Raw genomic sequence first — 22,192 nt, forward strand, 5'->3', positions numbered from 1 at the left:
CGTCGCTTTCTTGAGGAAGCGTAGAGCGTTTACGATGTTTTGATGGAGTCCCCTGCTGACAGGATTCCTTTAATGCTTTCTGAAAGAGGAAGCCATGTTTTTGTTGAGTTTCAGTGAGACTCAGTGGAGTCTCAGTGTCATCATTACTTTCTGAAGGTAGCATAAAGCAAACACGACATTTTTTGTACAACTTAGAGCAGATCTCCCAGTTGAACTCTGGTGGAGTCATCTTGTGGAAGTCGCACTCTGGTGGAGGGGCCATGTCTAGGTTGCACTCTGGTGGAGGGGCCATGTCTAGGTGGCACTCTGGTGGAGGGACCATGTCTAGGTCACACTCTGGTGGAGGGGCTATGTCTAGGTCGCACTCTGGTGGAGGGGCCATGTCTAGGTCCCAGCATCCCGTGTAGGCAGTCCCATTGCTGTCAACTGGGGTGCAGCAGCTTTACCCAATGTGACATCTGTGTGGGTGCCAGTGCACGGCCCCGAATGCACCCAAGGTGCATCCGCGCAACTGCACTCGCATGGATGTCCTTTTTGGGGTAAACACAGCCCCCACACAGGGTACAGATTCATACACCCTGTGTGAGTGAGTCCTTGGACTTCTCCATAAAGGACCTCACTGGCGGGAAGAGTTCTCATTTCTCCAGCAGAGAAAGCCTAAAGAACGCTGGAAAGACTCCTCCCATCTCTGAAGACAAAAAGAGTTCCAACCTCCCCTCATAGCCGGTCCAACACATGCTTCAAAAACATATCGGCCTTCAACCACCCCTCATAGCCGGTCCAGCTATGGCACAGTGGGTATTGGGCACGAAGAAGCACGGGTCACCAGCAGGTAGTGGAATAGCTGGGAGGTTCTTTAGGTAGAGAAGAGATCTGTGCTGGGTGGCTGACACCTCACCGGAGCCGGCTGGGCAGGAGTCTGGAGATTAAGGCTGAAGCCGGATGCAGAGGGTCAAACACGAAGGCAGAAGTCCAGGAACAGACCAGGGGTCAAACACGAGTGGTCAAGCAGGCAGAAGATCCAACACTAGGGTGAGGCAGAGGCAAAGTCCAAGAGCAGGCCGAGGGTCAAACACGGGTAGTCCAGCAGGCTGAAGATCCAACACTAGGGTGAGGCAGAGGCAAAATCCAAGAGCAGGCCGAGGGTCAAACACAGGTGATCAGGCAGGTAGAGAGGTCCAGAAGGTTAGCCAAGGGTCAAGCACGAGAGAGGTTCAAGCGAGGTCGAGGTCGATCCGGGTCACAACGGGCAGGCACAGGTACACAGGTTCAGGAACAGATTACAGGAGATGAAAAGACAAACCAGCAACAAACACATGACATCGCTGTCTTTATATAGGCCCGCCAGGGGAACGTCCCGTTGTGCGCGCACGCGTTCGTACTGATGCGCTGCGTCGTGCACCCACGTGAGCCGATCCGCGCCCGTACCCGCCGATTGTGTAATGGTACCCGCTGATGTGCAACTCTACCACGCAGGCGCATAGGGAAGTGCCAATACTGACAGGCTCTGATTCTGCCATTCCCCTGACACTCTCATTGCTGGTCCAACACACGCCTCAAAAGCCTACCAGCCTTCAAACTTCACAACATAATCAATTACTTAATGTGGATCGACAATACATCGATCAAACATAATCACCTGTAAAAAAGTGCCTGAGATGTTGGTGGTAAACAGCCTGCTAGGCCCGGGGGGAAGCAAACCGAGTCCTCCAAATTCTACCTCATATCCAAAAGTTGCCAAGAGTGTAACTGTAGACCTTAAGCTTTAAGGTTAATCAAAAATATCACATTCTAAAGGGAAAGGTATAACAAGGGGGAGGGGGAGTATGGAAGAGGGAGAGAGGGAGGAAAGGCGGGGGAGGGGAGGTTGGGGGGTAAGGAAGGGGTGTGGGGGTTCCCCCCAACCCTCACCCCCTTCTTCCTCCAACCTTCCCTCCCCTCTTTTCCTCCCTCTTTCCCTCTTCCATACCCCCCTTGTTCTGCCTTTCCCTTTAGAATGTGATATTTTTGATTAACCTTAAAGCTTAATGTCTACATTTACACTTTTGGCAACTTTTGTATATGAGGCAGATTTTGGAGGACTTGGTTAGGTTCCCCCCATGCTTAGCAGGCTGTTTACCACCAACATCTCAGGTACTTTTTTACAGGTGATTATGTTTGGGCGATGTATTGTCAAACCTTAAAGCTTCTGCAGACGCTGCAGAAAGGTATATAGAGGGCTGATGGGAAGACCCTCAGGTTACTGGCAGCAGCCACCAGTGTAGGGATGTATGTTGGTACAGCCGTACCTGGTCCTTGGGAGGGTTCCTCAGACTTTTTGTTGAGTCTTCTTCTAGGAACAGCCAATTGGCTTGTTTGTCCAGCTACATTGATAGTTGGTGATTCCGAAGCTCCAAAAACGAAAACGGTGGGCTGATGGGAAGACCCTCCGGGTACTGGAGTGGCAGCCGCCACCAGTGTAGGAACCTGTGTTGGTACAGCCGTACCTGGTCCCTAGGAGGGTTCCTCAGACTTTTTGTTGAGTCTTCTTCTGGGAACAGCCTATTGTCTTATTTGTCCAGCTACATTGATAGTTGGGGATTCAGAAGCAGCAGAAAGGGAAATAGAGGGCTGATGGGAGGACCCTCCGGTTACTGGAGTGGCAGCCGCCACCAGTGTAGGGACCTGTGTTGGTACAGCTGTACCTGGTCCCTAGGAGGGTTCCTCAGACTTTTTGTTGAATCTTCTTCTAGGAAAAAGCCAATTATCTTCTCTGTCCAACTACATTGTTAGAAAAAAAAGTCTACCGGCCTTCAACCTCCCCTCACAGTCAGTCCATCGCACACCTGCAGAAAAGGAATTTCTATTTTTGGTTCTTTTTCTGGTTCTTTTTCTTCTGTCCAGTGCTTTCATGTTTGAGGGTTCTTCTGCAGGGGGGGGCTGATGACACTTCTGGTTTTTGAATTTCCTTCTTATTTGTTTGCTGACGGCGAAGGCAACTTTTTAGTGGAGTCACAGTGTCAACGTCGCTTTCTGGAGGAAGCATAGAGCGTTTACGACGTTTTGATGGAGTCCCCTGCTGACAGGGTTTCTTTAATGCTTTCTGAACGAGGACACCATGTTTTTGTTGAGTATTAGTGAGACTCAGTGGAGTCTCAGTGTCATCATCACTTTCTGAAGGAAGCATAAAGCGAACACGATGTTTTCTGTAGCACTTAAAGTAGATCTGCCAGTTGAAATCTGGTGGAAACTCCTTTTCTTGGTCGCACTCTGGTGGAGTGGCCATGTCTAGGTCGCACTCTGGTGGAGCGGCCATGTCTAGGTCGCACTCTGGTGGAGGGGCCATGTCTAGGTCGCACTCTGGTGGAGGGGCCATGTCTAGGTCGCACTCTGGTGGAGCGGCCATGTCTTGGTCACACTCTGGTGGAGGGGCCATGTCTAGGTCGCACTCTGCTGGAGCGGCCATGTCTAGGTCACACTCTGGTGGAGCGGCCATGTCTAGGTCGCTTTCTGGTGGAGCAGCCATGTCAAGGTCGCACTCTGGTGGAGCGGCCATGTCAAGGTCGCACTCTGGTGGAGCAGCCATGTCTTGGTCGCACTCGGGTGGAGTGGCCATGTCTTGGTCGCACTCTGGTGGAGTGGCCATGTCTAGGTCGCTCTCTGGTGGAGCGGCCATGTCAAGGTCGCACTCTGGTGGAGCGGCCATGTCAAGGTCGCACTCTGGTGGAGCGGCCATGTCAAGGTCACACTCTGGTGGAGTGGCCATGTCTAGGCCGCACTCTGGTGGAGTGGCCATGTCTAGGCCGCACTCATACTGTCCTTTATTTTTTCTATTTTTGTTTTTCTTTTTCTTTCTTTTTCTTTTGTCCGGTTCTGTAATGATCGAGGATTCCTCTGCATGGGCAGCTGATGACATTTCTGGTCTTTGAATTTCTTTCTTTTTTGCTTTCTGACATAGAATGCCACTTTTTCGTGGCGTCTCTGTGTCAATGTCGCTTTCTTGGGGCAGCAGAGAGCGATCACTACGTTTTGGTGGAGTCTCCTTGTGGAAATCGCACTCTGGTGGAGTCTCTTTGTGGACGTCAAACTCTGGTGGAGTGGCAATGTCAAGGTCGCACTCTAATGGAGTGGCCATGTCAAGGTCACACTCTGGTGGAGTGGCCATGTCAAGGTCGCACTCTGGTGGAGTGGCCATGTCAAAGTCGCACTCTGGTGGAGTGACCATGTCAAGGTCGCTCTCTGGTGGAGTGGCCATGTCAAAGTCACACTCTGGTAGAGTGGCCATGTCAAGGTCGTACTCTGGTGGAGTGACCATGTCAAGGTCACACTCGGGTGGAGTGGCCATGTCAAGGTCGCACTCTGGTGGAGTGGCCTTGTCTAGGTGGCACTCTGGTGGAGTGGCCATGTCTAGGTGGCACTCTGGTGGAGTGGCCCTGTCTAGGTGGCACTCTGGTGGAGTGGCCATGTCTAGGTGGCACTCTGGTGGAGTGGCCATGTCTAGGTGGCACTCTGGTGGAGTGGCCATGTCTAGGTGGCACTCTGGTGGAGTGGCCATGTCTTGGTCACACTCTGGTGGAGTGGCCATGTCTAGGTCACACTCTGGTGGAGTGGCCATGTCCAGGTCGCACTCTGGTGGAGTGGCCATGTCCAGGTCGCACTCTGGTGGAGTGGCCATGTCCAGGTCGCACTCTGGTGGAGTGGCCATGTCCAGGTCACACTCTGGTGGAGTGGCCATGTCCAGGTCGTACTCTGGTGGAGTCGCCATGTCCAGGTCGCACTCTGGTGGAGTCGCCATGTCCAGGTCGCATTCTGGTGTGGCCATGTCTAGGTCGCACTCTGGTGGAGTCTCAATTTGAATGTCGCTTTTTGGCAGCGTCTCAGGCCTGCCGTTTGAGCCATCTCTGCAGTAAATACCGCGTACATCTTCAATAAAAAAAAGAGAGGAATTAGATTTAGCACCTTCACCTACATTTCATATATTTTTCTTTGTATAACATCAAATTATAGAGAGAAAAGTTCAAAACTCTTGTGCCAGGGACAATGAATTAAGTGAACATGACATGGGCACAAAGATGACTATTGTTGGCCTTCATATAAAATGCTGGTTGCCTGCCACTCATCCTGAACCACTGGCTGGCAATAATCACATGAAAAATCAGATGGGCTGGTTGTACCCAGCCCGTACAAAGCCTGCCCGTACATGGTTAGAATTTCGGCTGGTCTTTGCTGAATGGGCCGAGATTTGAACTGTCTATTGCCGGCTTTAGGAGCACAGACACTTTTAGTTACAGCACTTAGGTTAAAGGGATAGTGCATATTAAAATGCTCACGGACAATTAATTAGCGCTGTTTTACATGTATTCGTTTTTCTGTCTGTATGGCTGTGTTTACAAGGGTGATGAGGCCCATATAGCATGAAGGGGCCGTTTTGGCAGTATTTGTAACTTCCAGGTGCTGCATGCAGGCAGTCCACTGAAAATGATTAGAACGCAAAGCTGCACACATACAGCCACTCCTCCTAATATGACATGCACTGTCTGCTTTCAGGGCCATTCGCCCACACCCAGGGCCGCTGTTAGAAATCATGGGGCCCCATACAGCTTGCATGACTGGGCCCCCTCCACCTAAAAGAGCCAGGACCTGAGCCTGCCCCCCAGCTCACATTCAGCCAGCAGAGAAAAAGGAGGTGGTGTGGTCTGTGAAGAAATCAGAGTGTGACAACATTTTACTAATATTTACCAACATTTTACTAACAGTGTAAGGGGTTTAAAACCTGCACAGCACACAGAGATCAAATATGTGTATATAACGTTAACGTCGTGTTTAAACAGGTGGTGAGGAGGCAATATAACACCTCCTTACTACCTGTCAAATGCCCTCTGAAGCGCGAGCTGAATGTGGATTGCTGTTCAGAGGGCACCACATGTTTAACCACTTGCCGACCGGCCATCGTCAGTTTTTTAGGCAGACCTGAACGGACGCTTCATACAGTTCTATGGAGCAACGGATGTCAGCGGTGACATGTCCGCTGACATCCGATCTGCTCCGCTAAATTCAGACAGGTGGAAACCCTATTTTCCATCCGCCTGGCGGATCGGATGAAAACGGACAGGCGGATCCATTTTCATCCAAACCCCCATAGAGGAGAGCAGAGATCTGACAGGTCCGTCTCTCCACAGTGAGCGGAGACGGACCTGTCATCCGCCGGCTCAGCGGGGATCAACGGAGCGAAAGGGGCCTAAGAATCTGCAAGGAAGCAAATGCTTTGGAAGAACTACAACTATCAGCGTTCAGCATCTAAAACCAGTCTTCTCTTATATTGTGGCGATTCATTTACAGTGATCGTAGGAAGTGGTGAGCGGACAATTGTTTATTTTTCAATAGATGAACATTGTTTATTGTTGGACAGAAATCCATCCAATTTTTTGAGACTGACATCAACATTTATTTAATTTTTTTTTTTTTGCACTTTGCTGGCCAATAATAGAGAGTGTTGGGAAAAGCGGACTTGAACTGCCCAGAAAAAATGTGGTAAGGTGTGGGGGATGTGACTGACTACCATGGGTTCAGCACTCACAACCATCAATTGGGTAGAGTGGCACAAGGGGTTTGAGGACAGATATAGTTGTGATGATGTATTGACCTTTTATTACACCAGATATATATGAACCTCTAAATATAACAGTGTAAAAACTTGAATGATGGGGTTGGGAGATAAAGATATTAGTTGGATACAATGTTATGAGTTTTTTTTTTTTTTAAAGCGGAGTTCCAACCACATATATGATTAAAAAAAAAATCTATCTTTTTCTATCATATAATGTTGAAATAACAAACATTATTCTCGTAAATAGCACCGCTTTTATGACTATTTTATTATAAAAGTTACCTTTTAAATATATGTTTTTATTGATTTTTTTCCAAAAAAAACCAAAACACAAACTTTGCAATTACAGAGATCGTAAACATAGAAAAGCCGGACACAGCAGAACAAAAAAAAAAAAAAGAAGAAGAACCCTCCGCTTACACACACATACATTGGTCTTACATGGTATTTATACCGGCTTAATTTTAAAAATAGTACAGTCCTATGATACATATGCCAATCTACCAATCTAAAATATTCGGATGGTCATACGCGATTGCCCGGTTTCTAACGGAGAAGGGGCCAAGTGTCTTATTTCTGTAAGGCAGTGGTCTCAAAGTACCGGCCCATGGGTAATTTGCGGCCCGCAGACTGGTTATAAATGGCCCGCAGGCAGGGCCGATCCTGGACGGTTTCGCACCGCAGAGGGGAAAGTGCCGAGGAGCTTTGTCTCCGTGTCCTCTCTGCTGTACGCTGCTGCAGCCCAGAGAGAGAACAGAGCGGAGGAAGGATCCGCCCATCACCCCGCCCACCTAGACACCTGCTGCCACCTCAGGGTAGGAGATTGTGTCCTTCTCTGGGTGCCCTGTGTTGAAGCCAGGAGCTGACTTGAGGAGAGGTGAGTGAGCCATCACACTGAGACAAGTCCTTAGTGGGGCGACTGGGGTAGAAATCTGTGTGTGGGGGGGTATTTATGGAGTGTGGGGGGTATTTGTGTAGTGTGGGGGGTATTTGTACAGTGTGGGAGGTATTTGTGCAGTGTGGGGGGGTATTTATGAAGTGTGGGGGGTATTTATGAAGTGTGGGGGGTATTTATGAAGTGTGGGGGGTATTTGTGCAGTGTGGGGGGTATTAATGGAGTGTGGGGGCCAATGCTGGGTTTAATAATGCGTTTTGCTGAGACCAATGCTTGATTTAATAATGCGTTTTGCTGACATCAGTGCTGGGTTTAATAATGCGTTTTGCTGACATCAGTGCTGGGTTTAATAATGCGTTTTACTGACATCAGTGCTGGGTTTAATAATGCGTTTTGTTGACATCAGTGCTGGGTTTAACCACTTCAATACAGGGCACTTATACACCTTCCTGCCCAGACCAATTTTCAGCTTTCAGTGCTGTCGCAGTTTGAATGACAATTGCGCGGTCATCCATCACTGTACCCAAACTAAATTTTTATCATTTTGCTCCCACAAATAGAGCTTTCTTTTGGTGGTATTTGATCACCTCTGTGGTTTTTATTTTTTGCTAAACAAATAAAAAAAGACCAAACATTTTGAAAAAAATAAAAGTTTTGCTTTTGTTTCTGTTTAAAAAAATTTGTAAATAACTAAGTTCTCTCTTTCACTGATGGGCACTGATAAGGCGGCACTGACAGGCACTGATAAGGCGGCACTGATGAGGTGGCACTGATGATGGGCACTGATATGCAGCACTGATGAGTGGCACTGATATGCAGCACTGATGGGCATTGATAGGCGGCACTGATGGGCACTCATGGGTGGCACTGGTGGGCACTGATAGGCAACACTGGGCACTGAAAGGCTGCAAAGATGGGTTCTTATGGGTGGCACTGATGGGCACTGATAGGCGGCACTGCTGAGCACTGATACGTGGCACTGATATGCTGTACTGATAGGCATCCATGGTGGCACTGGCAGTGGTAGGCATTGTGAGTGGGCACTGATTGGCAGCTGCCTGGGCATTGATTGGCAGCTGCCTGGGCACAGATTAGTATTTCCCTGGGGGTCTAGGGGGCATACCTGGTGGTCCAGTGTGGATGGCTTCCCTGGTGGTCCTGGGCTGGTGGTCCTGGGTGGGATCCGAGGGGGGGCTGTGCTGATAAACAATCAGCACACACCCCCCCTGTCAGGAGAGCAGCCGATCGGCTCTCCTCTACTCGCGTCTGTCAGACGCGAGTGAGGAAAAGCTGATCACCGGCTCTTCCTATTTACATCGTGATCAGCCGTGATTGGACACGGCTGATCACGTGGTAAAGAGTCTCCGTCAGAGACTCTTTATCTAGATCAGTGTTGCGGGCTGTCAGACTGACACCTCGCAACAACGATCGCCGCGATGCACGCCACCGGGGGCGCGCAGCGGCTCAATATCTTGCGGACGTCATATGACACCCAGTCAGGATATTGAAACCACTTTGCCGCTGTCATTCTGCTATATGGCGGGCGGCAAGTGGTAGTCGTTTTGCTGACATCAGTGCTGGGTTTAATAATGCGTTTTGCTGACATCAGTGCTGGGTTTAATAATGCGTTTTGCTGACATCAGTGCTGGGTTTAATAATGCGTTTTGCTGACATCAGTGCTGGGTTTAATAATGCGTTTTGCTGACATTAGTGCTGGGTTTAATTATGCGTCTGCTGTCAGGGTCTCAACTGCTAACTCACTTAAAGCAAACTTGGCTCATCTAACACAGAGCAAACATTGCCAAGCATCTGGCAGTAGGCAGTGACTGGTAGCAAGCAGTAACTACAACTGTATATAGTTTATTGTTTTTGAAGTTTGAAAGTTTGCATGCAGCCCCCATGGAATATGAAAACTTGTCATGTGACCCTCAGGCAATTTGAGTTTGAGACCCCTGCTCTAAGGGGCTTCTGAGGCTGTGGAGCGATCTATCAGCCATTTGGACCAAACCTTTTCATATTTGAGGAAACAGCCTCTATTGATATACGTTTCCATATATAATGGAAGACTATTGTTAATAAGTTGTTTCCACATAACCAATGATAAGGGGGGTAGTTTTTTTCCAGTTCAGAGCTATAGCCTTGCGAGCATAGAACAGAAGCAGCCCCACCATGGTACGCCCTGCTACCGTAGGGATAAATTGCTCTATTAGACCCAGAATACATATTGCCATTGATGGTGGTAATGAAATAAAAGTAATTTGGGATATAAAAGCTAATATTTCTTCCCAGTACCCCATTATGGCTGGACAGGTCCAGAATATATGGGTAAAGTCTCCGGAAATCATCGCCAACAACTAGGAGCAGAGTCTGGATTGATTTTATGTAATATATAAGGAGTATAATATGCCCTGTGAACTATCTTGAACTGGATCAGTCGGTCTCTCAAGGAGCCTAGAGAGTTAAAAGGAAAATCCCATATGGCGGCCCAGTCATCATTGTCAAGTTCGGGGATGTCCTTAGACCATTTAAGTCTTAATTTCTCTAATTCTGGAGGACAAACAGTTGTTAAATGGAGATACAATTTGGAGGCAGCATTTTTAGTACATTCCAACCTAAGAAGCTTCTCTAGGGCGGATTGAATCAGTTGTGGAGGAGAGTCAGAAAATTGACAGCTGAAGGCATGGGAAAGTTGAAGAATGGAAAGGAGTACAGCTGAGGGATATTAAAGTCCAAAATCAATTTAGAAAATGGAATCATGGATTTGTCCAAAATAATCTGAGTCACTGTTTTTACATTAAAGAGGGAGTCCCGCGAAAATTTTTTTTAAAAGTCAGCAGCTACAAATACTACAGCTGCTGACTTTTAAAATAAGGACACTCACCTGTCACAGGGTCCAGCGATGTCAGCACCCGAGGCCAAACCATCCCTCGGTCCTCGGATGCTGCCGCCGCCATCTTCGGTATGGGAATCAGGAAATGAAGCCTTGTGGCTTGACTTCCCGGTTCCCTACTGCACATGAGCGAGTCGCGCAGTGCAATCTGAATTGTCCGTGATGTCTCTTGGATCCGTGTGTGTCCCAGCAGACAGCGCGGTGGGGACGGGAAGAGGCATAGACTCCCGTGGCAGTCTATGCCCGGAAGTGGGTGCAAATACTTGTCTTAGACAGGTATCTGCACCCCCCTCCCCCTGAAAGGTGCCAAATGTAACACCGGAGGGGGGGAGGGTTCCAAAAAGCGGAGGTTCAATTTTTGTGTGAACCTCCGCTTTAAATTTAGTCGGGCAATGTATAAATGTGTTCCAGAGAAGGATTTAGCCAAAGGGGAGCACTAGGCGAGATTGCCTTTAAGGGATATCGTTCAATTTTAAGACTTTCTCCCCATGCACGTAACGTAGTACACATAGATGGTGTTAATGAATATGGAGCACGGGGGCCCCCAAAAATCAAAAATTTCAACGCCCCCAAGGATCCCAACACTGCTGCTTCTACCTGTATGACTGAATTAGAGGTGTCTGGGTTAAGCCACCATGCCGCGGTTACTAATTGAGAGGCCAAATAATCTATATAGGTGGACGGGGAAAAGGGAGGGGAATTTACACCCCTACTACTATATATCGTGTGCCCCACACCGTGAATACTATTATTACATATTTGCCCTGAGGATCAGTATGGATCTGTTCTATTACACATGGAAAAGATTTGCCAATTAATATAGTTACTTCTCTTGAATATGTAGAATAGGAAGAGTGAAAGGCTTGCTGGATCCATGGCTTTTTTAATGTCGAACACTTGCTGCTCATGAGATGTGTTTCCTAAAGAAGCACCATGTGTGGGGAATGTAATTTAAGGTATCTAAAAACTATCGCCCTCTTGAATTTACAATTAAGTCCCCGAACATTCCAGGATAATATCCTGAAAGTGGGGGGTATCACGTGCTGTCATTGTACAACAAGAAAGAGCAAGGGAAAAAACAAAAACAAAAAAAAAAACGGATTTCGCCTATGAGTACATCTTGCTATACATCTCAGGAAGAGCACTGATTCAAGAAGCCTAATTAACTTGTAGAGGTATAACCAATGTTAGACCAATCATTAAAAAAAAACAAAAAACAATAAAAAACATATACACAGACAAAACCAATAAACAATACATGTGATGGCAAAAGGGTATTGATCCTGCCCTCATCTGGCGGCATCCCCTAAAACTTGGAGAGTAGCCAGATCAGGCTTTTACCCAAAAAGAAAAAAGACCCTTAAAAATGTAGTTAGCAACAGTTGGTTAACAACCGCTCTGTGCTGTAGTCCAGCACCTAGGTAGGGGAAATCTGGTTCAGAAAACCAGCTCCGAGCATCAAATAGTGCAGCTTTCCCAATACCTATGGGGTATAAAAAATAGTTGCTTGTCGGCCACGACCAACACTAAAAGGGTCTAGGGAGGGGGGAGGGAAAAAAGGGAGGGAAGAGAGGGGGGAGGGAAAAAAGGGAGGGAAGAGAGGGGGGAGAGGAAGGGGGGGGGAAGGGGGGTTATCATTTATTGACGTTAATTTCGACAAACCTCAAAAAAAAAAAAAAAGACACTAAGACCGACAGCCAGCCGGCCTAAAATATGATACGGAATAATATAGTACAGTATGGCAAATGCACACAAATACAACATAATGCATGTGCATGCATATATATGCACCCGCCCACATATGCACACACATATATATGATACATGGATGATGAAATGAAATTTAATGCAAAAACCAGCAACATATCTAAAATAACAAGCATAAAGTACATGTGGGCACGCGCGGGCATGTGCAAAGCATACCTGCTCACACATACACACAGACACATAGGTATATATGCACACATATCCGCATACGCCCACGTGCACATGGATACACTACTTATCCCCAGAAAGGAGAAAAAAAAAAGGGGGTGGAAATATAGGCAAGCATTAACAAATATGTGAAGATAATGGGGGAAAAAAAAAAAAAATCAGTTGAATGATATAAAACCAAAAAAAAAAAAAAACCCCTTAGTCATCAGCGGGTATCCAACCAGGCTAATACAGCCTCTGGTTTGTCAAAAAAATGCGCATTGTCACCATCTACAACTCTCATTTTGCTTGGAAATAGAAGTCTAAAATGTAAGCCTTTCTGTCTCAACCTTCTGCGATCCTCTGTAAAGGATTTACGCCTTTGTTGTATTTCCTGGGAGTAATCAGGGGAAAAAAAGCAGTTTTTTTGTCCTCATATATAATGCCAGGCTTGGACCGAGCTGCAGCCAGAATACGGTCCCCGTCCCTATAATTAAGGAACTGGAGCAAAAGAGGACGTGGTGGCGCTCCCGGTCTCGGAGGAATCGGTGGAGCCCTGTGGGCCCGCTCAGTGACAAAAGTAGGTGGCAGGTCGGTCAGGTCAAACAGATCTATGAGGAGTTTCTCGATAAACAGTCGACTGCGAGCCTTCTGCTCGCTCAGTAAGGCCTATAATACGGATATTGTTCCTCCTTAGACGATTTTCGGTATCTATAGCTCGATTTTGTAGAGCACATACCTGTAATTATAAGGCCTTAAGGTCCCTAGAGTCCGACCTGACCTGATCCTCCACCTTCCGTGCCTGGAATTTATCCAGGTCCTGGCGAATAAGGCTGACATCTGTCGCTACAAAATCAATCTTTGTTGTTAACCACTTGACAACTGGGCACTTAAACCCCCCTCGTGACCAGACCAATTTTCAGCTTTCAGCGCTCTCACACTTTGAATGACAATTACTCAGTCATGTAACACTGTACCCAAATGAATTTTTTGTCCTTTTTTTTCATACAAATAGAGCTTTCTTTTGGTGGTATTTGATCACCTCTGGGTTTTTTATTTTTTGCGCTATAAATGAAAAAAGACCGAAAATTTTGAAAAAAAACGCATTTTTCTTTGTTTCTGTGATAAAATTTTGCAAATTAGTAATTTTTCTTCATAAATTTTGGCCACAATTTATACCGCTACATATCTTTGGTAAAAATAACCCAAATCAGTGGATATTATTTGGTCTTTGTGAAAGTTAGAGAGTCTACAAGTTATGGTGCAAATCATAAAAAATTGATCACACCTGAAGTACTGACGGCCTATCTCATTTCTTGCCACCCGAACAAGTCAGGAAAGTACAAATATCCCCCAAATGACCCCTTTTTTGAAAGTAGACATTCTGAGGTAATTAGTAAGATGCATGGTGAGGTTTTTGATGTTGTCATTTTTTCCCACAATTCTTTGCAAAATGAAGATTTTTTTTTCCCCACAAAATTGTCATTGTAATAGGTTATTTCTCTCACATGGCATGTGTATACCACAAATAACGCCCCAAAATACATTCTGCTACTCCTCCTGAGTATTACGATACCACATGTGTGGGACTTTTTCACAGCCTAGCCACATAGAGAGGCCCAACATGCAGGGAGCACCATCACGTGTTCTAGGAGCATAAATTACACATCTAACTTGTTGACTACCTATTACACTTTTGAAGGCCCTGGAGAACCAGGACAATGACATGTGACACTGACGTGGCACTGATGACAAATGGCACTGATACGTGACACTGATGTGGCACTGATGACAGATGGCACTAATACGTGGCACTGACAGATGGCACTAATACATGGCACTGATGACAGATGGCACTAATACGTGACACTGATGACAGATGGCACTAATACGTGGCACTGACAGATGGCACTAATACGTGGCACTGACAGATGGCACTAATACGTGGCACTGATGACACGTGACACTGATGACAGATGGCACTAATATGTGGCACTGATGACACGTGACTTTGATGACAGATGGCACTAATATGTGGCACTGATGACATGTGGCGCTGATGACAAATGGCACTGATGACAGATGCACTAATACGTGGCACTGATGACACGTGACACTGATGACAGATGGCACTAATATGTGGCACTGATGACACGTGACTTTGATGACAGATGGCACTAATATGTGGCACTGATGACATGTGGCGCTGATGACAAATGGCACTGATGACAGATGGCACTAATATGTGGCACTGATGACACGTGGCACTAATGAAAGATGGCACTAATACATGGCACTGATGACAGATGGCAGTAATACGTGGCACTGATGACAGATGGCACTGATACGTGGCACTGATGACACTGATGACACGTGACACTGATGACAGATGGCACGTGACACTGACAGGTGGCACTGATGACAAATGGCACTATGTGGCACTGATGACAGATGGCATTTATACATGGCACTGGGGACAGATGGCACTGGGGACAGATGGCAGGGGCAGATGGCAGGACAGATGGCAGGGCAGATAACAGTGGAGACACATTTATTTTTCTTTTACACTTACCGCAGCAGCGGTTCGCTCCCCCCTCCTCACACGCTGTCTCTGTGTGAGGAGGGAGAGCCGGCGATGAGAGATGATCTCATATGTTTACATATGAGATCCTCTCTCATTGGTAGAGCGATCGCACTGTAAACGGCCGCTGTCATTGGCCGTTTACGGCGATCTGTGACTGGCCGTGTCCGAGGGACACGGCCAGCACAAAACTTCCGCGATGCGCGCCCGCGGGAGCGCGCAATGCGGAAGTAAACAGGAGGACGTCCACTGACGCCCTCCCGGCAATTGGAGTCCGCGCTGTAGCCGTCTTTCGGCTATAGCGCGGGCGCCTAAAGATGTTTTACACTCAGCAATTGCTGCAAGAATAGCTGCACCTGAAGAATGTACTGTGTCTCCTGTATCTATCAGAGGCTGCTTGCTGGCAGGCATAATGCCAGCTGGCGCATGCGTGCTTAAGATAGTCTCTGACTGCGCTGAGGATACAACAGCTAGATCTGTCTGAGCGAAGCGGGTCTTAGGTGGGCCCATCCGAGCTGGCCGGACCGTTGATTTCTGTTTCAGGATAAACAATCGTTAGTGGAAAGCAGTGGCAAATGTCGGGGCCGAAAAAAAAAAAAAAAGGAGATAGTCTTAATAGGCTAATAAGACTGATAAGGTAATAAATATTACTGAAAAAATAAAATAAAAGTTTTATGTATATATCTAAAAAAAGTGGCCCCAACAGGACAGGAGAACACAGCACAGTTCGGACAGGTAGGCAAGCAAAGGAAAATACCTAATATCCCCCCCACCTTCCAGCAAACTCCCAGCCACCCAGACAGAGCCACACAGAAGTAGTCCAGTGGACCCAGTTAGTCCAATAGGAATGATAGGCTGGATGATTGATAGGCTACGGGGTGTCAGATTAAGGGGGAGTCCAGAGCAGAGGGGCTCAAGCAAAGGGATGACAGTAATACCTGGGCTCAGGCTCCCCCTCCGGACCACACAGGCAGTCTCCACTAATCTCTGCTAGCCAACACACCTGGTTGAGCAGAGAGGATGGATGGTGGATGGATGGATAGTGGATGGATGGATGGATAGTGGATGGATGGATAGTGGATGGATGGATGGATAGTGGATGGATGAGGCAGATGGAGACAGCAGGGTCCGCACTCTCGATTGAGGCCGTGTCAGTCACGATGACGGGAAATAACATGATTTTTTTTCTCACAATACTGCCCACTGACTCCTGGAAAATGACGACTCCTATTTCCCAGGCTATAGCGCGGGCTATCGCCGCGACCAGTAGAGCGAGAGCAATAATTCTAGCCCTAGACCTCCTCTGTAACGCAAAACCTGTAGAATTTTTTAAACGTCGCATATGGAGATTTTTGAGGGTAAAAGTTTGACGCCATTCCACGAGTGAGCGCAATTTTGAAGTGTGACATGTTGGGTATCGATTTACTTGGCGTAACATTATATTTCACAATATAAAAAAAAAATTGGGCTAACTTTACTGTTGTTATTTTTTTATTCAAAAAAGTGAATTTTTTCCCAAAAAAGTGCGCTTATAAGACCGCTGCACAAATACGGTGCAAAAAAAAGTATTTCAACGACCACCATTTTATTCTCTAGGGTGTTAGAAAAAAAAACATATATAATGTTTGGGGGTTCTAAGTAATTTTCTAGCAAAAAAAACTTTTAAACATGTAAACACCTAAAATCCAAAACGAGGCTGGTCCTTAAGTGGTTAAATATTGCTTATAAATTTGTATTTATTATGATGAGACAATAAGTACATGGGTTGTGTTCATTGTAACTAAAAACTTAATAAAAAAGGATTTGCTAAAAAAAAAACAAAAAAAAAAAAAAAAAAACACATCTGTAACTATGGGAACGTGACCCGTCATTAATGAGGAAAAAGGATCCAATGAAAGGGTTTCTTTTATCTTTGTATCTATTAATATCCACAAGACTTACCATTCAGGTCTTCTGTGTTCTGCTGGTGGCCATTGACTTTACGGCCGAAGCATCGAACAACGGCTCTGATACAACCTCTCACAAAAGCCCCGGGACTCCTCTTCATTCTTGTGGGCTTCTTGGGTGGATTTACACTGATATCTCCTTCCATTGGAAGTCTTCCAATGGGATTCTCTTTGGTGGTATTTTGAGAAAAAACCTTTTTAAGGTTAAATCGGTTCATTATGAAGAATAATGAAACACGCTTGAAATGGGCGAGGATAAAATTTGCAATCAAATCGGATAAAATCAGATCAAATTGCAAGAAAAAACACGCCAGACAGAGCAGCTTGTGTTAACCGTTCAAAGTCAACAAAGCAAATGGCATGAACCCTGCCAGAGTGCAGAGTATATGGAAGCAGCCGATGACATCACAGGTGCAGTGTTGTCATGGCAACATTTGTTTTTCAAATCTCTAACTGACAAATTTTCTTAAAGGAGCCTCATCCTGGTTTTGAAATTAAGCCAGTAGGCTTCGTATACAAATCTAAAAAACAAGGATGTGGCTCCTTTAACCACTTAAGGACCAGCCTTGTTTTGGAATTTAGGTGTTTACCTGTTTAAAACAATTTTTTTTGCTAGAAAATTACTTAGAACCCCCAAACATTATATATTGTTTTTTTCCTAACACCCTAGAGAATAAAATGGCGGTCATTGCAATACTTTTTTTCACACTGTATTTGTGCAGCGGTCTTACAAGCATGGTTTTTTTTGGAAAAAAATCACTTTTTTGAATAAAAAAATAAGACAACAGTAAAGTTAGCCCAATTTTTTTATATTGTGAAAGATAATGTTACGCCGAGTAAATCGATACCCAACATGTCAGGCTTCAACATTGCGCCCGCTCGTGGAATGGCATCAAACTTTTACCCTCAAAAATCTCCATAGGCGACGTTTAAAAAATTCTACAGGTTGCATGCTTTGCGTTACAGAGGAGGTCTAGGGCTAGAATTATTGCTCTCGCTCTAACAATCGTGGCTATACCTCACATGTGTGGTTTGACCACCGTTTTCATATGCGGGCGCTACTCACATATGCATTCGCTTCTGCGCGCAAGCTCGTCGGGACAGGGCGTTTAAAAAATTTTTTTTTCTTATTTATTTTATATGATTTTATTTATTTTTACACTGTTTAAAAAAAAATTGTGTCACTTTTATTTCTAATACAAGGAATGTAAACATCCTTGTAATAGAAAAAAGCATGACAGGTCCTCTTTAAATATTAGATCTGGGGTCAAAAAGACCTCAGATCTCATATTTACACTAAAATGCAATAAAAAAAATAAAAATAAAAGTCATTTAAAAAAATAACATTGAAAAAAATTAGCCTTTAGGACGTATGGGCGGAAGTGACGTTTTGACCCATCGGTGCCACCTGTCAGTGCCTATCCGTGCCCATCAGTGCCCACCTATCAGTGCCCATCCGTGCCACCCATCAGTGCCACCCATAAGTACCCATCAATGCCACCTACGAGTGCCCATCAGTGCCGCCTATGAGTGCCTATCGGTGCCACATATGAGTGCCCATCAGTGCCGCATACCAGTGCCACCTATCAGTGCCCATCAGTGCCGCCGTACCAGTGCCCGTCAGTGCAGCCATATCCGTGCCCGTTGTTGAAGAAGAAAACTTACTTATTTACAAAAAAAATTAACAGAAACAAAGAAAAACGTGTTTTTTTTCAAAATTTTCGGTCTTTTTTTATTTGTTGGCTGCAGATGGACACTGGGGTAGGCTGCAGATGGACAGTGATAAGGCTGCATTGATGGGCATTTAAAATGTAAGTTTTTTTTCCTTAACCACTTCAATACCAGGCACTTAGACACCTTCCCGCCCAGGCCAATTTTCAGCTTTCAGCGCTGTCGCAATTTGAATGACAATTGTGCGGTCATGCTACACTGTACTCAAACAATTTTTTTTATCATTTTGTTCCCACAAATAGAGCTTTCTTTTGGTGGTATTTGATCACCTCTGCGTTTTTTATTTTTTTCTAAACAAATAAAAAATTTGTAAAAATTTTGAAAAAAATAAAAGTTTTGCTTTAGTTTCTGTTAAAAAAATTTGTAAATAACTAAGTTTTCTCTTTCACTGATGGGCACTGATAAGGCGGCACAAATGAGGTGGCAATGACGGGCACTGACGATGAGCACTGGTAGGCGGCACTGATGGGTGGCACTGATATGCAGCACTGATGGGCATTGATAGGCGGCACTGTTGGGCACTCATGGATGGCACTGGTGGGCAATGATGGGCACTGATAGGCGACACTGATGGGCACTGAAAGGCTGCAAAGATGGGTTCTTATGGGTGGCACTGATGGGCACTGATACGTGGCACTGATGGGCACTGATAGGCATTCCTGGTGGCACTGGCAGTGGTAGGCATTGTGAGTGGGCACTGATTGGCAGCTGCCTGGGCACAGATTAGTATTTCCCTGGGGGTCTAGGGGGCATACCTGGTGATCCAGTGTGGATGGCTTCCCTGGTGATTGCAGATGCAGATTTCCAGGACTGGACTAACAAACATTTATAGTGAAAGGCAACTGGTGTTTTCTATTAAACAAGGTCTAAATGGGCCATTGACATGCATCACAGTTGAACTTAGGAATGTGTTTTTGCAAAGTTCAACTAAATGAAATCCTTTCTTATTTTTGCTTGGGGATAAAGTGCAGAGGCATTAGAAGTCTTATCAGTTGTTGGGGATGTCTGCACCCCGATAGGGTGAAGACACCTCCCAAATTTTGCCAGTTTCTCCTTCAAATTTATTCACTTCCTGTCACGTAGCCAAACAGGAAGTGAGGGTAAAATCCTTAGGGACACACAGGTCAATCTAAATAGTTTCCCCATTAGGTAAATTGCACTGTAGCATTTTGCTCTGTACACCCCAAATTATTAGGTATCTTGGACTTTGAGGTTTATTTACTAAAGGCAAATCCACTTTGCACTACAAATGCACTTGGAAGTCCAATCACTGGAGATCCGAGGGGGACATGCAAGGGAAAAAAAAAAACAGCATCTTTGCTTCTATATGAATGGATGATAAAATCACCAGTGCTTCCCCTCAGATTTACAGCGAATACACTTGTATCGCAGAGTGGATTTGCCTTTAATAAACACCAAAATACCTAATAATTTGGGGTGTACACAACAAAGTGCTAGAGTGCAATTTGCCTAATGGGGACACTAGTTAGATTGACCTGTGTGTCCCCAAGGAAAGACATTGGTAGGGTTTTACCCTCACTTCCTGTTTGGCTATGTGACAGGAAGTAAAGCCAATTTTCAGAAAAGGGACACAAAGCCCAACCTAAAAAAAGACAAGCAGGGGTTCTAACACTCACTTGGTTTCCCTCAAATGCCCAAAATTAGAATAGGATTGTCTGCGTAAAAGAAAAATTTGTCACGTTTAGAGGTGCGCTCGTTCAACCCATGCAATTGCATGTATGTTGCTTAACATTTACTAAGATTTTGGCCCCGCAGTGAACAAACTCATGTGAACGAGAGTAACAGCTGCTTGCGCATGCGCACTGCTTAAATTGATCTCACGCAGTTCTAAACGTACTTGCAGGCTCAGAAGGCTCTCTCTGAAAAAGTTACTTTCTCATTCCATTTTGGGCATATTTGTTACTAAACTTCTTCACATCACCCCATATTATTGGCACCTCCATCTTCTGTCAATATTGATTTAGAGAAGTCGTGCGCTTTGTCCATAGTCGTGCACAGATTGCATTCTCCCGTGCGCCAAGATCGCTATAGTAAATGGGGGGATTCGTGCTCTGTTACCAGCGCAGTATTTTGGAAATGTGCGTTGCACCTCTACTGACGGCGCACGGCTTTCATAAATCACCCCCCATATCTACATATTGGGGGAGATTTACTAAAACTGGTGTGCACAGAATCTGGTGCAGTTGTGTACGGTGGCCAATCAGCTTCTAACTTCAGCTTGTTAAATTAGGCTTTGATAAAAAAAAAAAAAAAATAAAGCTGGGAGCTGATTGGTTTCTATGCAGAGCTGCACCACAGTGTGCAAAATAAAGAAAAATGGTGCCACGCGCCACCAAAGTGTTATAAAATACAGCGACCTCTAAGATGTTCTGACCAAGCCATGTGGGTTAGTGGCGTTACGCGTGGATGTGGAGCCAGGTGAAGTCAGTACCGGACAGTGTTATTGGAACCTTACTTGTGAGCGCCATGTTGCCACTTTTTATACATTAATAAAATGTGAGAATTTTACCTCAGGAGTGGCTGAGTAATATGCGATCATTAGAACATACTACACTGTGGGGTTTATTTACTAAAGGCAAATCCACTTTGCACTGAAAGTGCACTTGGAAGTGCAGTCGCTGTAGATCTGAGGGGGACATGCAAGAAAAATAAAAAACAGCATTTTTGCTTGTACATGATTGGATGATAGAAATCAGCAGAGCTTCCCCTCATTTCAGATCTTCAGCGACTGCACCCCCAAGTACACTTGTAGTGATAGATAGATTACTAGTGTGATAGATAGACACTACAGCCGGCGTATAAAGCGCACCCCAAGTTTAGGAGGGAATTTTAAGGAAAAAAACTTACATTTAAATGCCCATCAATGCAGCGTTATCGTGTCTATCTGCAGCCTTGTCAGTGCAGCTTTGCCCCAGTGCAGCCTTGTCAGTGCAGCTTTGCCCCAGTGCAGCCTTGTCAGTGAAGCCTTGTCAGTGCAGCTTTGCCCCAGTGCAGCCTTGTCAGTGCAGCTTTGCCTCAGTGCAGCCTTGTCAGTGCAGCTTTGCCTCAGTGCAGCCTTGCCCCAGTGGTCAGTGCAGCCTTGTCGCCGCCGACATACACAAGTTTAGTTAGGGCACACAGTACAGTGTATTTTTAAATATGGCGCCGCGGAGTTTGGAGGGACTCGGCGGCGCTCGTTCAGCTGAACGAGCGCCGCCGAGGACACAGTGACTGGGCGGAGCCGAGATACACATAGCCGAGGGTTCTCGGCTCTTCTCGGCGCCGTTCACAGTCACGCCCAGTCCCTATGATGGACATAACACAGGTCCAATGGCGGGATTGGGCGTGACTGTGAACGGCACCGAGAAGAGCCGTGAACCCTCGGCTATGTGTATCCCGGCTCCGCCCAGTCACTGTGTCCTCGGCGGCGCTCGTTCAGCTGAACGAGCGCCGCCGAGTCCCTCCGAACTCCGCGGCGCCATATTTGAAAATACACGCTATGTGAAGGAAAAACAGTCTCGCGGCGATCGCTCCGACAGACCACAAAATAGCGGGGATCGGCGTATAACACGCACCCACGATTTTCCCCTGATAAATACGGTATATCAAGATATAAAATGTTATTTAAAAATAAATAAATAAAAGAATG

This window comes from Aquarana catesbeiana, linkage group LG13 (assembly GCF_042186555.1).
Source record: "Aquarana catesbeiana isolate 2022-GZ linkage group LG13, ASM4218655v1, whole genome shotgun sequence".
Classification (NCBI taxonomy): Eukaryota; Metazoa; Chordata; class Amphibia; order Anura; family Ranidae; genus Aquarana; species Aquarana catesbeiana.